This window comes from Phyllobates terribilis, unplaced genomic scaffold (assembly GCF_046119375.1).
Source record: "Phyllobates terribilis strain yellow unplaced genomic scaffold, ASM4611937v1 Scaffold_11__3_contigs__length_659146591, whole genome shotgun sequence".
Classification (NCBI taxonomy): domain Eukaryota; kingdom Metazoa; phylum Chordata; class Amphibia; order Anura; family Dendrobatidae; genus Phyllobates; species Phyllobates terribilis.
The window spans coordinates 375591103-375610122 of NW_027362771.1; the positions used below are offsets into that span (position 1 = coordinate 375591103).

The 19020-nt window shown below is 41.2% G+C and overlaps 1 protein-coding gene across 2 annotated transcripts in view; it reads left to right on the forward strand.

Annotated features, from left to right (window-relative positions):
• Window positions 1-19020, forward strand: part of THSD4 (thrombospondin type 1 domain containing 4) — a 922628-nt gene that overhangs the window by 667620 nt on the left and 235988 nt on the right. The gene's annotated exons all lie outside the window — the stretch shown is intronic.

Here is a 19020-nt window from a genome sequence, read left to right on the forward strand (position 1 = left end):
GATGGTTATGAATATGTGTGGCTAAGGTTATGGTGCACATCGTGACATCATTACATTTTGTATACTTGTGCAAAACTCTCCCAGGCCTCATCAGAGCCAGATGTCCTGGCCTAGTGTGAGAAGTGGGGATTTCAGCATAAGTGATGGTGATCAGAAGATGTGGAGGACCGGATGAGTGATGGTGAGGAGCAGACGATCGAACACGTGATCGGTAATGGATTTTTTTTCTTTCATTTTTTACATCTTAAGTTGATTATGCTCTGGGCTCTCATGAATTTTCTGTTTTACTAAAGGTTCTCTTTTTCTTACCCCATAAGGAAGGGTGCAATCTCCACCCCAAAAACATATAGGCCCCGATTTACCAAAGTGTTTACACCAGAAATCTGGCACAAAACAGATTGAAAAGTTGCATATTGTTTTGTGCAATGTGAGGCTGAGCACAAATTTTGCAACTTTTGGCGTTTCAACAAGTAAATTTCGGCCAGCTCTGCCAAAATAGGTTGAATGGTGCATAATTCATGACGAGCTGTGGTGTACAATACTATTTGTGTTACTCTGTCATCTAATTCTCATTTTGTCTACAAGATTTTCATTAGCTGCTTTCGCAGGTTTTTTTTCTTTTTATAAATGCTTAACAAACAAATTGGAGAGATCTATTATTGCAGTGACACCTATTCTCCAGATTAAATAATTTTTTATTGATGTTAATAACTGGAAAAGAGCTAATTGTCACCTTTAGCGCTGTATTTATGGATGTATATAGCACCAGTATTTTATAAATGTTACCAAAACAGTAAGGCTACGTTTCCACAATGATCCTTTGGTGCGCTGTTGATGCTGCGTGTTTTTGTTGCTTCAAAAACGCATCGTCTTACAGTTCCAGCAAAGTGGATGGGATTTACAGAAGTCTCATTCCCACTGTGCTTCTTTTTTTTTTTTTACTCAGCGTAAATTCACCTGTAGTGTGTGTTTCAAATCCACAACATGTCAGTTTCTCTTGCGGGTACGCAGAGTTTTCTGTGCACATTTTCCCCATAGACTTGCATTAGGTGTGTAAAATCCGCAGGTGGAGTTTAGTGTGTTTCTGCAGTGGAAACGCATCAAAACATAAGTAATTTACACCTAAGTATGTCAATAAATTTTTGCTAAAGCCAAATAGCAGGAAGTATCAAAAACAAAGCAGTTTTATCTAAAGCATGGCACACCAAAAAAAGACAAAAAATGCAAAGCCAAAAACGCAATGAAAATTATGTTTAAAAAATGCAATTAAAAACGAAAAATGCAACAAAAAAGATGCAAGTAGCCTAATTTAAATAATAGGTGCAAAAATTCTGCAACATCAAAATCGCACCAAAAGCTCATCGTGTGAATGCAGCCTTATAATACTTATATATTGACTTAAAGGACGGATATTTAACCGATGCAATAATGATAAGATATGAAATCATCTGGATTCCTTAGGCTATGTGCCTACAATGCAGAAATGCTGCATATTTTTTCCGCTTCTCCCTGGCAGGAAAAACGCATACAGATTTTACATGCGTTTTTCTCACCAGGTAGAAGCGTTTGTCAAGCGTTTTTGCATGCATTTCTGCATGCGGGTTATCAAGCGCTTTTCCAAGCGATTTTTAGCATCACTTGGAAAAGTGCATGACAACTTGGTCACACTATATAAATCCATGCAACCGGCATGCATTTATATAGTGTGACCAAGTAATAGTTAAAAAAAAATTATAAGAATGGTGAAAAATAAAGAATGAAGATTATACTTACCTTCCGATGGCCCGTGGTCTCCTTCTCCACTCCGTCCGGTCTCCCCGGTATCTCGCTGTGGTGTGAAGGACCTGCGATGACGTCATTGAGTCATGTGAAAGGTCACGCGACTGCCGACGTCAGCGGTCGCGTGACCTGTCACATGACTCAATGACGTCATGTCAGGTCCTCACACCACCTTGAGCCGCCCAACACACCGCACGCATCACTGAGGAGGCCGGGGGACATCAGAAGGTAAGTATAATCGTTATTTTTTATTTTAATTTCTTTTTTTTACAGTTTCTATGGTACCCGGGTCTGGATGAGAGTCTCCTCTTCTCCAGACCCGGGTACCATCCGCACATTGAATCGCTTCATATCCGCATGTGCACATGTAGTGATGCGGATATGAAGCGTTTCAATGCAAATCAATGGCGGCAATTACGCTGTGTGTCCGCAAAATTAATGGACATGCTGGGTATTTTTCTGCAATGATAATCCGCAGCGGAAATTTCCGCAGCATGTGCAAAGCACATGCGGATTATCATTGGGGACCATGGGGCACGTATTACCAAGCGTTTTTTAAGCGTTTTCACTGCGGAAATTCCGCGGCAAAAACGCTTGAAAAACGCATAGTGGGCACACGGCCTAATAGTCGCCATAGGCTTTAATAGACTTTTTTCTATCCACAAAATGAATGAAAACAGGGCATGCTGTATCTCTAAATGCACAGGTTTTTCAAATACCTAAGTAATAGATAATGGCATAACATTAGTTCCATGATAGAGTGAGAAAAATAGATGGAATACTGACAAAAAAAATCTGCTTGTGTGAAAACAGCCGTAGATTGGGTTCTCACATTTCGGCTGTGGAAACCTTATATCGATATTCTTAGATATAGACAAAAAGAGCATTATGATACTGCAATCTTCTTCATCAAATCAGTGAGGTGAAGGGAACTGTAATACAACTGTATCCAAAGCGGATTTCATTTTTTAGGACATTTTCTTTTTAGTTTACAATTTAGTAAAAGTGGGTATAAGCGTTTACTTTTCCTGGAGCATGAACTCAGGTGAAATCGATATGAATTTATAACATATTTTTGTCCAGTAAATAAAACTGATAACTAATCCTAATCATTTCTTTTTACCCGACACTCACTTTTGTTTAAATTTACATTTCTTCTAGTCCTTTCAGAGAGATTACAAGTGTCAGATATAAGTTTAGATGATCCATCTGTACCACATCATTTAATGAAAAGATCCCTGTGCACACAGAGCACTCTAATTAACATATTTTCTATGTGGTATACATTACCAGACATTTACATATGTAGGCTAGATACTTTTTATAGAAACAAAGTCCAATTATAGCAATGTATTGGTATTATAAAATGACAGCTGTTTATTATACATTGTGCATGAGAAAGTGAATGTTCATAAAGTTCACAAGCGCCATGTGCTTTCCACATAACACACAGACAAAAAAAAAATACCATTGCCTTGATAAAGTATCTCAATACTATATGGACATCCAGGAATCATTTAGCCCAGAAAAAAAGCTTGGTTGCCTTTTCCTAAAAACAGCACCTCACCTACCTACAGGTTGTGCCTGTTATTACTGCTAAACTCTATTCACTTCATTGATGCTGAGCTGTAACACCAGTCACAACCAGCAGACCCCGGTCAATCCCTTTTAAGAGGTTGAATTGGAGTATTGTAGAGCAGGAGGCCCAAGGCCTTTGTTTTTCACGTATGTTTTCTATCTATTTTTTATGGATAGAACACATTCACATTTTAGTCTAAGGGGCTGTTCACATGTCTGTGGTTTTGCAGACTAAGGCCCTGGCCCATTAAAGTGTTTTCCCCATAAGTCACAAAGTAGGTGGATCTGGGGCAGGACAGGCTTGAAACGGTGGCATGGTGTCACAGCTCTTCTAGTTCATGATGAGCTGTGGTGTACCTTACGCCAGAAATCATACACCAGTCCCCGACTAAAGTAAGATTTGTGTCGCTCTACATAAAGGTATATGCCACTTTTCAGATGTGCCTGATCTATTAGGAAGAATGACCCTCTTAGTGATTCAAAAGCATCTGGCTTAAACAGGTCCCTTAATAAAGACCAGCGGTTCACACCGGTCTTGATGAATCAGGGCCAAATTTTTCTCAAAAAAACTTGGAAACATGTCCGATTTTAATTCAAGACATAGATCAAAATCACTCCACAAGTCTACGGATCCTTGAAAATCTCAGACAACACACGGATGCCATCTATGTCAAATCACTAAAATCACTATGCTGTCTGTTTATGACATTGTAATAGGTAGGAGAAACTTCCTGTATTTTTCTTCTGTGTATGAGAAAATCAAGCTCATTGATTAAATGCTGATGAAAATGTGATCTAGCACACTGCTGATCACGTACAAGAAAAAAAACAGCGGTTTAAATGAGGTTTTATGGGGAGATTTTTGCAGCTTCGTGCGAATACTGAATTCAAAAATTTCAGGTCTACTACAAATATTCTATGACCTGCTGCTAGGATCAACCTGTAGCTGTAAGTCACATGTGGTTCGTGGGTCTATGATGTGTGGCTCTCAGCTGTCTGCATTAGCACCAAGTTTAGCAAACAGCTATGAAGAGCAGGTCTCCAGATGGTGGCCTTAGAGAGTAGCCCTTACAGAAGGGCAGATCTGTATGCTCATATACTGGTATTGGGGTTGGAGAGATAAATTAAATAAGTGCTAAGCTGGAGATAGGATAATGCTGCCACATAGAGGAGGTGATTGAACTTGATGTGATAGCATGGTGGGAGTGCTTGATGTGAGAATTCCCACTGAGGGTAAGATGAGATCCTCTCATGTAAGTATACATCCTTAGTGTTATTTCTGTGGGGAAGCTTTGGCTGTCATTACATCGATATGTGGCACTACTATGAAGGAGGCTGGACCTGGAGATAGGAGGGTTCTGGTTGTGACTTGTGACCCTCTCTCAGACCTGAATGTGACAAAGTAAGGAAGGTTGGGACCACTGATCTACTGTATGCAGATAGGCTAAGGCATTCATAAAGCAGAAGTTACTCACACTTACTTCCTTGTAGATTGTGAGCCCTCGCGGGCAGGGTCCTCTCTCCTTCTGTACCAGTTTGCCATTGCGTTTTTGTTCAAGAGTATTGTACTTGTTGATTGCTATGTGTACCCCTTTCACATGTAATTGCCATGGAGTTAATGGCGCTATAAGAATACTAAAAATAATAATTACATATCCACACAACAAGCAAATGAATCCCCAGTCTGGGATAGTTGGGCATTAAGTTCATCCTAGCTTTTCATACCCTATCCTTGCTACCTTTAGGCACTTCTATTGAAGTCCTGTTTCTCCAAATGATCGCTAGCAGTTGGATCCCCTATTTTCAGCTATTCCCTATGGACAGCCTATTTAATACTCAGCACTGGGGTTCCACCTGATCAGTTATTCTCCATGCGGTCTGCCACTTGCAAAAACAAAACAAACGTACTTTGTTAGCTCCACTCAACAATATCACAGTCTAAATGGTGTCATAAAAACCTCACATGCCATCAGGTTTCATACCGATACTTTGACCAGGTGATTCTTCTAAGCAGGCAGCATCCATTAGGAGAAATGTTGGATTGCAGCTTTCCACTTGGGAGTTGTTCTCTCCCTGAAGGGTTATTGTTATAACTACTAAAATACGCATTATTGCTCTTTTCCAGCTGACACGTATGACTTACAGATTGATAAACATGCAGATAGCTTTCCTGAACTTTGCCAATTATCTCGGATCCATACTTCTCCCCTAAAGCATGTGTTAATCTGTTGACTTATGTGTGGATGTGCTCCGCTACACAGATTTAGAAATCATTAACAGTAAAGCATATGGACAGTCTTTGTGGTTTGTTTTGTGAAGTCAGCTAAGTAATGACTATTATTCACTATCCACCAGCATTCTTCCCTATAATTTATCCTCTTAAATCCTAATGAAAATCAAACCTGCCTCATACCACCTCAACAATTACTAACTCAAGCTTGAGACTGGTTTTACCATTGACACAGTATAGCACGTTACTGTGTGCCAAATGTAAACCAAATGGGATCTGTAAAATGACTGAAATCCCATTATTATGAAGGATGGAAGAAAATCCTGACTTGGGGTTCATGCTGCTATCAATAACTTCACAATAATGACAATCTGCAAACATTTTAGTCCATTTTGGCACAGGTAATTAAAACAACTTCTTCCAAGTTACATAGTTTGTAGCTTTAATCCCACATATGTACCGTTCAGTTCAACAAGGATGGTAATTGCATCCAGACTAACAATTGGAATACCGAGTGGCCGGGGAGTGCAGTTTGTGTTTTCTGGATTAAATATAAGGTCAATCTCCAATAGAATCTGGAACAAGTTGTAAAACTCTTGTTAACCTCGATCTGTAGAGCAAGTTTTCATCGTGCTTTGTTGGTAGTGGGTTTCTGTTTTCCGCCAAACATTATAATGCTTTGGGAAAATAATTTATAAAGCTATTGTTCCACCAGGTCTTTTTTAATACGATCATGCGATCCAGGTCTTTTGCACAGACAGATATTATTCTGCACTTTCTACTGTTTAATATAGGGAACAAAAGGGACAAGGTTACTTACATAGAGATCACTAATTGTATACCTTCATACACACTGACTGAGGATCTGATTAAAATAACTTTTAAATAATGGTCAATACAAATGGGGCTAATGTGCATTACATTCATCTTTTTCAAAGATGTTTTAGAGAATGTAGGAATTCCCTAATGGAAATGATAAGGTATAATATAGAAGGTCAGCCGTGAAAAATAAAAGCCTTTTTCCCTCTGAAAGAATCATCACTCGTGCTTATGATCAATTAACTGAGTATAGAATTGCTGGAAGACGTCCATGTACAAAGCTGTATTCACATTTTCATCAATGAATAGGGCCATGAACACAGATCCTATGTTGCACCACTTCTGCTCCAGTCCATGCATACTGCTTTTTGCTAGAAGCAGAAGGTCCATAAATTAATTAGCAGTAAAAATAATAATTTTATTTCTGTATTGCCAACATATTCCACAGCACTTTACAATTCAGAAGGGACATGTGCAAATAATATATAATTAAGCAAGAGGAGTGAGGACCCTGCTTACAGTCTATAGGGAAGTAGGGGGACACAACAGGTAAGAAGTGTTTGTAGTGTACGGTCCAGCCATCAATATAATAAATAGGGGTATTCAGGCTAAGCTGCATGAAGTAGTCATCATCCACTATCTGTCCATTGAGTGCATTCAAGGTGTGGAAAGAGATAATACAAAGAGCCAGATACTAAGGAAAAGTTAAGAGAGAACAGGGAATAAATAGTTAGATTGGTTAGGGGAGGTAACAGGTGTGTCTAAAGAGATGTATCTTTAGGGTATATGCACACTGAGTCTTTTTGCTGCGCGGAAAATCCAATATTTTGAGGAATATTGAGTTTTTGAGATACATTTGGAGACTTTCCGCTTAGTTTCTGCTTCAAAAACCCCTAAAAAACTCAGTGAGTACATGCTCCTAGGATATGTTCTTAGGTGGCGTTTTTGCTGCATTTTTTCTGCACAAAAACCAGAGTAGTGGCAGGAAAATGCTGCATACAAAAATGTGTTTTTTCAACCTTTTTACTTCCATCTTTCACCTAGTCATTTGAATGGGTGAAAAGTGCTGCAAAGATGCTTAAAGAAGTCACACGCTGCGTCTTAGCAAAATGCAGCATGGCTCAAAATACGCACGGAAACCAGAAAAAACATGTGCATGCGATTTCAGAAAGCTCAGTGATTATGCTGGTACCATAAAATGCTGCATATTTTATGCTCCAAATGTGTTACATAAAGAAAGGCTTTAAAAATGCCATGTGTCAACATACCCTTAGGGGACACAAAGGCTATGTGTGCACGATCAGGAAAATTTCTGCAGCGTTTCTGCACCTCTTGGCAGCAAAAATGCTGCGGAAAATCTGCCGCGTTTTTGATGCGTTTTCATGCGTTTTTGCTTGCGGATTTGCCGTGCATTTTTTCCAATTCATTGTATAGGAAAAACGCAGGCAAAAACGCACAAAGAATGGACATGCTGCTTCTTTTTCTGCACATGAAATTCATTCAGGAAAAATCCTGATCATGTGCACAGAACTTGCAAAATGTCATAGGAAACCATGGGATAAGGTTTGCAATGCGTTTTTGGCCCATTTCTGCATGGAAAAAATGCACAAAAACGCACTTTGTGCACATAGCCTTAAACTGTGGATACTGGGAATTAACCATACTATTTGCGGTAGTGCACTACAGGGAACTGATGCAGCACGAGAGAAGTCTTGGAGACAAGAGTGGGAGGTTCAGATTATAGAGGATGTTAGTCTTAGATCATTAGCAGATTGGAGATAAATAGTCCTGTGCAGGGGTGGACATATCATTGGTGCAACCTGTGCAGACGCACAGGGGCCCAAGAGGTAAGGGGGCTCATTTCTACCTCCAAAGCATTTGCATTTTTAGGAGCTCTTGCGTTACAAAGGGCCCATGTATTCTTCTTGTACAGGAACCCTTTTTCTGTCTGTGTCCGCCGGTGGCTCTGTGTATGTGTGATGAGCCTCTATGTACATAGACCGCCACTATCACAATTCTATGTTGAGCCAAATACGACATGTCAGACACAGTCACATACAGACCTACTGCCGTCCTTAAAGAAACCACTCTACTGACAAGGAAGTATTGATGAGCTTCGTCCATTTCTTGTACTGCTGTGGTAAAATGAAAGCTGAGCTCTGATTGGTTGCTAGGGACAACACAGAAACTTTTATTGTAAGATAATTTTGATGAATTAGGACCCATAAGCTTTTTCTTGTATAAAACACACAAGGGCAGTCGGAGTATGGTTTTTCGCAGCAATCTTATATTATTTTCAATGTCTTCCTTGTCAACCTTTCAGCAGGCATGGAGGCCCCCATTATAAGTTAAAATTACATTAAAACTGTGTCCCCTTCTGATGCTAATTAGCATTACCCCACCTGACATCCCCTGGGACATGTGCTGATTTGTCCCCTACTCTTTTCCCTGGTTCTTCAGTTAATTATTCTGACTTTCTACCATTGTTAAACCTGTGAAGATGGAATCCCTTAAACAGTTTCATTCTAAATCACCCAAAATAAGGGATTATGCCAATCTAGATTGAGTACCCTCTTTCTGTGGGCCCCACGGCATCATGGTCTGTTTCAAGTACGTACTCCACTGCATGAGCTTGAGAATTTAATTTTCTTACTACAGGCCGACTCTTTTATGTGACAACTATCGCTTATAGGTGGAGTGGTTGCAATAACAGATTGAAGTCAAACTCGTGTCTACCCAACCCCTCAGTATATAAAAGAATCATTATCAATTCCATTATAAAATCCAATAATGTATAAAGATTTGCTCTACTAAATGTATACATTGTACAAGGTTAAAATGTTTGACTATAGACCTAGATTCCTTTTTATATGTAAATGATGCTTCCATACTGGAGCTGTCTTCCATTATTAAACAAACTGTGGGCATAGAGGCGTAACTAGGGGCTCAGCTCGGGGGAGGGGGCAAAAGTTCTGATTGGGCCCCTAACCAGGTAACCCTGATTACAACTACGGTGGCGGACCCTAATGGTGGATATAAGAGAACCTCAGCAGATGATTATACCGTTACTGAAAATACATTTCTATACAAAGACCAACACTGATATTATCGCCATATGGTGACATATAGTGGTAGATACCAGTCCTGCAGAACATGTAAGAGATTACCGTACAGTTACAGATAGTGACTTACAGCTGACGTTCTCTCTGATGGAGTCGTCCACTTTTGCTGTCTTTTCCATCTTGTCCAGACCAAAATGACAACTTTTTCTGCAGAGATTACAACAAAGACACATTTTACTTCTCACATTTCCAGCACCGTCCCCATCTATTTCGAACCTGCACAAACATCTCATCCTGCTCCTACCCCAATGCTGAGCTGTTGCCGTATGTGTCCCTATTACTGCCCCTGCTGTGTGGCACAAAAACAGTGCTCTTCTTACTGCCCATATAATAATGCCCACCACTGTGCCTGTTACATAATAAAATGCCTCCTTTGTGCTTTTTAGATGGAAAAATTTCCCCCTAGAAAATATTAATGCTCTATGAAAGTGCCATAGAAAAGTGTCCACATTTTGCCCCTAGAAAGTGTCCACCTTTGACGGTCACAATACTCTGAGTACCCATATAACAATAATGCTTAAGTCCCCACTGAACATTTAATAATGTCCCCCGAGTCCCCCATGTATAGCTTTCCCATATATATTAAAATGCCCCCCAGCTCCCCTATACACAGTACAATGCCCCAACAGCTCCTTATACACAGTGCAATGCCCCAACAGCTTCCTATATACAGTATAATGGGCCCACAGCTCCTTATACACAATATAATGGGCCCACAGCTCCCCTATGCACAGTATAATAGGCCCACAACTCCCCTATACACAGTATCATGGGCCCACAGCTCCCCTATAAGTAGTATGATGTCCTCACTGCTCCCGCAAAACACAGTATAATGCCCCTCACAGAAGTCTTCACACTGAATAATGGCTCTCACATTAGCTCCCAAACTGTATAATGGCACACACAATGTATAATGGCCCTCACAGTAGTTCCCACGGTTTAAGGGCCCCTGCATTAGCTCCCATACTGCATGAGGGCCCCCAATATTAGTTCCCACACCATATGATGGCCCCACATTAACTCCCATTCTGTATGAGGGACCCCACATTAGTTCCCACACCATATGATGGTCCTCACATTAACCCCCATACTGTATGAGTGCCCCCCACAATAGTTCCTACAACATGATGGCCGCCACATTAATCCACATATTGTTTGATGGCCCCCATATTGGTTCCTACACCATATGATGGACTCCACATTAACCCCTATACTATATAATGGCCCTGCTCATTAGTTCCCACACCATATGATGGCCACCACATTAGCCCCCATACTGTATGAAGGCCCCAAATGAACTCCTACGCTGTATAATGGTCCCCACACTTTTGAAGCCCCCACAGTATTCCCTAAAAAGTATGATAGCCCCCCTCCCACACCAAAAGTTTTAATTAAAATAAAAAACCTCATACACTTACCTAATCCAGGATCTCAACAAATTCACCGGGCAGACCAATGTGTTGATGTCCCTGCACTACCACTCAGTCTCTAGGTCATGGCAGGATGATGCATTGGCCAAGGAGCCAGTGCTTGCAAAGGACTTCAGAGTCCCGATTCAGTGCGATGTCACCGGGACTGTGCGTGTGCCGGCGCCTCAACCATGGCATCATCCTGCTGTGGCTGAGAGCCTGAGTGGTAGTGCAGGGAGACCGTGTCTCGCTGCTCTACTACAGAACTTAATTGTATTGGCGTGCTATGCACATAGATACAGTTCAGGGTAGCTGTAGCTCCGTGTGGGCCCCTTTGCCCCCTCAGTAGCTATGCTACTGCGTGGGCACCATTAATCAGATCCTGGCAGCATGGTATATTTTTCTCTGAAAAGTCTTGTCATTTCAGGAAAAAATATAGTTTGTAGATCTGGCCAGGGGCCATTTCCAAAGATGAGACTTGACTGGTGCTGCCCCTGGACAGCTATTCCGATCGCAGCTGCAGGTGATTGACAGGTTTCTTCCTATGTACACAAGCGAGAGACCTATCAATTACCTGCAGCAGCGCTGGGAAAAGTGGCCACGGTCAGCACCAAACTAGTCTGGTATCCAACTACGGTCCCTGATCAGATTTTCAAAGTATATTTTCTCTGAAGTACTGATGCATTTCAGAGAATAACATACGAGGCTGCAATTGTGCATCCGAGGTGTGATTCATGGTGACTGTGGTTTTTGCAGCATGAATCACCGGACAAGTTCCCTTTAACTTGCATTATGTCCACTTGTGAATAAAGCTTTTCTGGCCATGTGCATTAATGTATTCTACATATACATGTTAAGGTAACTGATATGCTTTAAGTGTATATGGAATTATGAGTCTATATTATGACTATTTTTCTAGCAGCTCTAAAAGCATTATTATTATAATTCAGTCATAGAATCAGTCACATTACTCTTGTAATGAATGTCCATTTTCCAGGTAAAATGTGTAAATGGTTCTTGATCTAGAAGTACTAAAGGTCATTTGTATAGGAACTTATTAGTAGCAAATAACGGTACAGTACAATTTTTATATTTTGGTCAGTAGATGGCAGCGTCTATTACTACCTAGATGCACTCTTTCATTTCATCTACTAGAAAGTGTGAGAATTTAGTGATGTAATGTGCAATATAAATAACATATATGTCATAGTATGCTGTAACCTGAACGTTAATGAGGTACCAAAATTAAACTCACAAAGTTTTTTCTTGTTTTGTTAGTCAGGAACATTATAATTCTGACAAGGGTTATTTACATAGACAGGTTTTAACATCATAATCAATGATACGATTGTTGGAATAGATGTATCACAAACATGGTCAGAAGTATGTGGAAACCTACATATCATATCAGAGGGGTAACTAGAGTTTTATGGGCCCCAGGGCTAGATTTGGATCTGGGCCTCGTTACACACCCCTAACATGTTGCTCAGATGTGTGGACTCAGTCTATGTTCCCCTCATAAAAGTAATACTTCTAAATAATAGTCATATATTTACCAAGTAACAAATAGTTTCTGAACTGTTACTGAATAAAAGCCACTATACCAAGAGCAATATTACCAATACTACTATGCAAGCGCAAAATAATGCCACCACACCCTGACCATATATTAGCACTACATAATGTCTAAATATAACCACCATCCTTTAACTGAACAAAACCCACTGTATCTTCACCAGCCTACTAATAATACCACATACATGGAACAAATACCACCCCACCAAGACCAAATAGTGACCAAATACTACCGCCATGCTGATCAGTAATAAAAAAAAATGTACTAACACTAATATTACCCCCAGTGACAGCTATACACAGGAGCTCTGTGGATTGTATAAGTGTACAGCTAAAACCAGTGACATCTCCAATTGAGATAATTCAATTTTGCTTTTCTTCTTCATCTGACGCAGACTATTATGTTTGACTTCTTCCAGCGTGAGTCATCTCTACAGAATGTAAGACATGTATGGCTGATCACTTCAAGGGTGCTTTCCCCACTTTTCCCCACACGTCTTCAGTAACAGTACCTCCCTTTGTCCCACAGTAACAGTATACCAGAAAATAAAATACACTAGAGTAGGTATGTCCCCTTACTTAGTATAAATGTGTCTTCTATGTGTCTCCCATACTGTAGTAATGTTTGTCCCCCTTTGTGGTCCCCTTACTAAAATAAAAATTCACATTGTGCCCAAATACATTAGAATTACTCCCTACTGTGGCACTAATAGTGCAGTATCTTCAACCTTTTATGTTCCCATACTGGTCCAATGTCCCTCTTTGTAGCTCCTTTATAGTAATAATATTCTCCTTTGTGCACCGATACATTACTAATTCCTCCATTTGTAACTTCCAGCCATTAACATTGTTCCTTTATGTGGCCCCATGCTAAAATAACGTCCAATAAGTGGCCTCCATACAACAGTAATATTCTTATACAGTACAGACCAAAAGTTTGGACACACCTTCTCATTTAAAGATTTTTCAGTATTTTCTTCTCTATGAAAATTGTACATTCACACTGAAGGCATCAAAACTATGAATTAACACATGTGGAATTATATACTTAACAAAAAAGTGTGAAACAACTGAAAATATGTCTTATATTCTAGGTTCTTCAAAGTAGCCACCTTTTGCTTTGACGACTGCTTTGCACACTCTGGGCATTCTCTTGATGAGCTTCAAGAGGTAGTCACCGGAAATGGTCTTCCAACAATCTTGAAGGAGTTCCCAGAGATGCTTAGCACTTGTTGGCCCTTTTGCCTTCACTCTGCGGTCCAGCTCACCCCAAACCATCTCGATTGGGTTCAGGTCTGGTGACTATGGAGGCCAGGTCATCTGGCGTAGCACCCCATCACTCTCCTTCTTGGTCAAATAGCCCTTACACAGCCTGGAGGTGTGTTTGGGGTCATTGTCCTGTTGAAAAATAAATGATGGTCCAACTAAACGCAAACTGGATGGAATAGCATGCCACTGCAAGATGCTGTGGTAGCCATGCTGGTTCAGTATGCCTTCAATTTTGAATTAATCCCCAACAGTGTCACCAGCAAAGCACCCCCACACCATCACACCTCTTCCTCCATGCTTCACGGTGGGAACCAGGCATGTAGAGTCCATCCGTTCACTTTTTCTGCATCGCACAAAGACACGGTGGTTGGAAGCAAAGATCTCAAATTTGGACTCATCAGACCAAAGCACAGATTTCCACTGGTCTAATGTCCATTCCTTGTGTTCTTTAGCCCAAACAAGTCTCTTCTGCTTGTTGCCTGTCCTTAGCAGTGGTTTCCCAGCAGCTATTTTACCATGAAGGCCTGCTGCACAAAGTCTCCTCTTAACAGTTGTTGAAGAGATGTGTCTGCTGCTAGAACTCTGTGTGACATTGACCTGGTCTCTAATCTGAGCTGCTGTTAACCTGCGATTTCTGAGGCTGGTGACTCGGATAAACTTATCCTCAGAAGCAGAGGTGACTCTTGGTCTTTCTTTCCTTGGGCGGTCCTCATGTAAGCCAGTTTCTTTGTAGCGCTTGATGGTTTTTGCAACTGCACTTGGGGACACTTTCAAAGTTTGCCCCATTTTTCAGACTGACTGACCTTCATTTCTTAAAGTAATGATGGCCACTCGTTTTTCTTTACTTAGCTGCTTTTTTCTTGCCATAATACAAATTCTAACAGTCTATTCAGTAGTACTATCAGCTGTGTATCCACCTAACTTCTGCACAACACAACTGATGGTCCCAACCCCATTTATAAGGCAAGAAATGGCACTTATTAAACCTGACAGGGCACACCTGTGAAGTGAAAACCATTTCTAGTGACTACCTCTTGAAGCTCATCAAGAGAATGCCAAGAGTGTGCAAAGCAGTCATCAAAGCAAAAGGTGGCTACTTTGAAGAACCTAGAATATAAGACATATTTTCAGTTGTTTCACACTTTTTTGTTAAGTATATAATTCCACATGTGTTAATTCATAGTTTTGATGCCTTCAGTGTGAATGTACAATTTTCATAGTCGTGAAAATACAGAAAAATCTTTAAATGAGGTGTGTCCAAACTTTTGGTCTGTACTGTATGTGGCCACCATACAATAATAGTTTTTCCCTATTTGGCCCCCATATGATAATAATGTCCCCCCATAAGGCCCCCATCCATGTATAATACCCCATTTTGTGCCTCTAAAATGTTAAAAATAGTGCCCCCATTGTGTTCCTTTTTATGCTGCAATTCAGAAAAATAATTGAGTCTCTCACCTATCCCCGCTCCCTTGACGAGTGGCTCTGTCTTCTTCTTTCTTCTACCAGCTCAGGCAGGGATGTCATGGCACCACTTGTGTTGGAATGCTGACATCCTCTGCAGGTGTTGGCGTGTAGTAGGTCTTCTGCTTCCATAGTTAGTAGAGCAAAACCAGTTAAAAACGGTCTCTCTGCTCCACAATTGTTTTCAACTAAATGTGTGTCTTCGTTACGCCCCTCGTCACATTAGTGCTTCAACATTTCAGGAAGGATTTCATGAAGGATTTCTATCAGACCTTGAAGCTTGACTGCACAGTTTTGCATTCATTCAGCCAGAAGTATTCAGGAAATCAGTCACTGATGATCAATACGGTTTGGCTTGCAGTTGATGTATAAATCTAATTCTTACTAAACATGTTCAGTGGTGTTAAATTCAGGGATTCTTGCAGTTTTGAAGACATGGCATACCATTTTATATAAACGAACAACCCTCAATCTTTTCTTCAAAGTAAAATATACACAATAAAATATACACAATTTTATTAATTGCAGTTGTATGATTCAGCATTAAACTAAAAAGTTTTAAACCTAAGTTTTACTAGATATTTTGATGAAAGCACATAAATAGCTATTAATCCAGTTGGTGGAGGTTCAATTAAGGAGCCCTGGCAATGCCTTTTAAGAAAATGGACAACAGGAAAGTCAGTGAGTGGCTCCTGATAGCAGCCAAAGCTGGATGTTGTTTTTCTAGAGTTGCTGGCATTTTGGGGCTGATTCATTAAAAATTAATAAAGCCTGAGTTGTGCCCGCTAGTGTTAATGAAGGGTTTGCTGGATACTGTGGCACCCCAGGGGTCTGGTTTCCACAGTAATGCAATGTTATGTCTGAGAGCAGGTGGGAGGTCTCTTGGTCAGGAATCCTATGCATGCCACACCTCCTGCCCAGTCCTGGGAGGGGAAGAACTTCCCCTATATAAACCTGGGGCTGAGGCAGGGTTAGGGAGTTCAGAGGGAGAGTTCAGCCAGGAGGGCTGACAGGGAGCTGGGCCATGCCAGAAGTAGAGAAGAGAAGCAGCATAGGCAGAAACAACAGGAGCTCTGTGGGAGCAGTGTTACAAAGAGTCAGGGGCTGGCAGCTGCAGAGCTCGCCCTGACTGAGAAGATTTCTTACCGGACCCGGAGTCCGAGGCTGTGGGGACTAACTCCTACCTAGCAGCAGAATCCGTTAGGCAGGGGATTTCAGGTCCTCTGGCCAAGAAACCCGAAGGCACGGTCACACGCATGGGACCAGCACCGCCGTCGTGGAGCGGAAGCTACTAGAAGGCCCCGAGTCACCGGCCATACGGGTGAGCACCACACGGTACACTCAGGGACGTGGGCTACTTATACTCGCTTCTAGCAAGGTAGCCAGAAGAGTATCGTTAGTTTGGGAGGCCTACAACTCCGCCTGGCCAGGGGAGATCCCATCTGCTCAAGGACTGACCAGGCCCCAACCGCTAGCCAGTACTCCGGGAGGGTCTATCCTTGTCACCAGTAAAGACCCTGAACTACACCGCATCGTCTCTGAGTGGTTCCTGCTACCCCCATCATCCACGTCGGCTGCCCTGAGGCCATACCCCTCCCGTTGGGGGTTATACCATCCACGCTGCACCATCCTTCCACCGGCCTCAGCGGTCTGCCCTGCAGCGGCAGCTCCATAGCTGCATTCAACGGGTGGCGTAGTCGTCCATCATCTACCGCTGATACAGCGCCACTTAGTCTGACTCCCTGGGCACGGACCGGATCACCGCCACGAGACTACATCCCTCAAGAGATCCGGCTCCGGGTAAGCTCCCGCGTGCGCAACGCTGCGCGACACAGGCCCAGGGGCACGTCAATACAATGCACCAATTCATAAAAAGGTGCACACTGCCTAATAAATTCGACACATCTTCACTGTGATGTGCGCCTCTATGCGTCTCTGATTGGAGTAGAATTAAAACGTTACTATGTGTCAAAAATCACCTAAATGTGAATAAGAGCCCAAGAGCCCAGCAGGACCCGACTGTGAACACCCAGCCATGGGAAGCTAAACCTAATGCCCAGCTCAAAGAAAGGGAGACCACGCCTGCTTGGCCCTTATTCACATTGAGGTCATTTTTGACACATGATAATGTTTTAATATTAGAGGTTAGGAGTGTCCCGATTGGGTACACCTTAGCGCTTGTGGGATGGCTTTTTTTCTTTGATCAAAAACAGTGTTCACTAAGTTATTTATATGCACTATTGCTTTTTACTGACTTACAACAGGGTATCTGTTCATTTTGTTTCTATATTGGGTTTTGTCTGTTTAGTGGCCAGTGTGAACATGCTCCTACACATTGCATGTATACAAACTTATACTCAAGTTCATTTCTTTCGGTTTTCAAAACACAAACCATGAAAAATAGGCCAAGACCATTTTATTTTCACCATGAAGCATTAACTAGTCTAGGAAGTGTGCTTACTCCAGACTCCAATGGTGCATCACTACGACATATGCCGGTGCCCTGTTTGTGCCTGCTGGGCTATGTGTACTTGACAGTGAGAATTGCAGGGACTGAGAGCTTGTAGCGTACTGGCTGAGCCATTGTTGCTTTTCAATGTTTCTACTTGACAATAAAATAACTATATTTGTCTGTGGCCTCTTTAGAAAGACTGGTATGTGAAATGTGAACTGAGCTGGAAATGTAGATGACATGGCCATGCTGGAAGTCACTGAGCACAGTAATAATAAAGGCTATCTTGAGAAAACAGAAGCTATGTTTAAGTCACCCCATTCACATTTGGATGACAATTTGCTTGTTCAATTATTATGGCTGTATACAACAATAACTTGGTAATGCAATGCAATGCAATTTACCAGTAGTCTCATTTAAAATTGTAAAATAGCAGTGCATTGTTCTGAATGAAAAACTCAAAGCTATATCGGACTATGAAAATGGAAATCAAAAGGATTCACATTGTTTGGGCCTCTCTGCTCATCTGTCATCATTGAAAGGCTATTATGACAAGCTGTGCCTCCTGCATTACAAGTGGATTAGTCTGCATTGTACTGATACATTTGGAGAGTGCCATTTTCTGTTGCCTTAGGATGTTGCAGGTTGTAATGTGCCTCTGATAAATAAAATATATCAGATTTTTGCTGTTTATTGCCATTTTCTAACATGCAGCACAAGTGCATGCTTAAGAGAAGTGCAACGTAAGGAAACAGAAATTAATCTATAGAACAAATAGAAACATTTTGTCTTCTATCTAAAGTGGCAGGAAAACCATTTGTGGGTTTCACAGATGCTAGGAACATTCGTATCCCTCTTCCTCGCTATTTATTGAGCCTGGTTATTTAATTTGTCTTTTATCAGCTTGTTACCACCAATGCACTCCTCCTCGTCTACATGAGCAACAAGCGCGCCTGTACACATGAGTCGCATACAAGTCTTTATGAGTCTGCAGCTGCCAGATTTTACCTTTTTATGAGTCCAAAAGAAGTCGTGCTGATATTTGGTAAAGTTACAAGAAATAAAAAAAGATCACACTGCATAGTCGTCCAGACGATTCACACAGATTAATTGTCAGGGCTCCAGCAGGTTTTAGATTTAGATTTTCTAATGTATATTCAGCATGACCATTCTTTCTTATTCTTGCGCAGTATATTGCAGCATTGTACTAAATCACATGGAGCATTTTTGAAATTTACATTGTGAAATGTATTATTTGATTATGTTTTCACATCTATTTGCTGAGCCTCAAGAAATGTATTTTTTTAGAACAATTGTATTGAA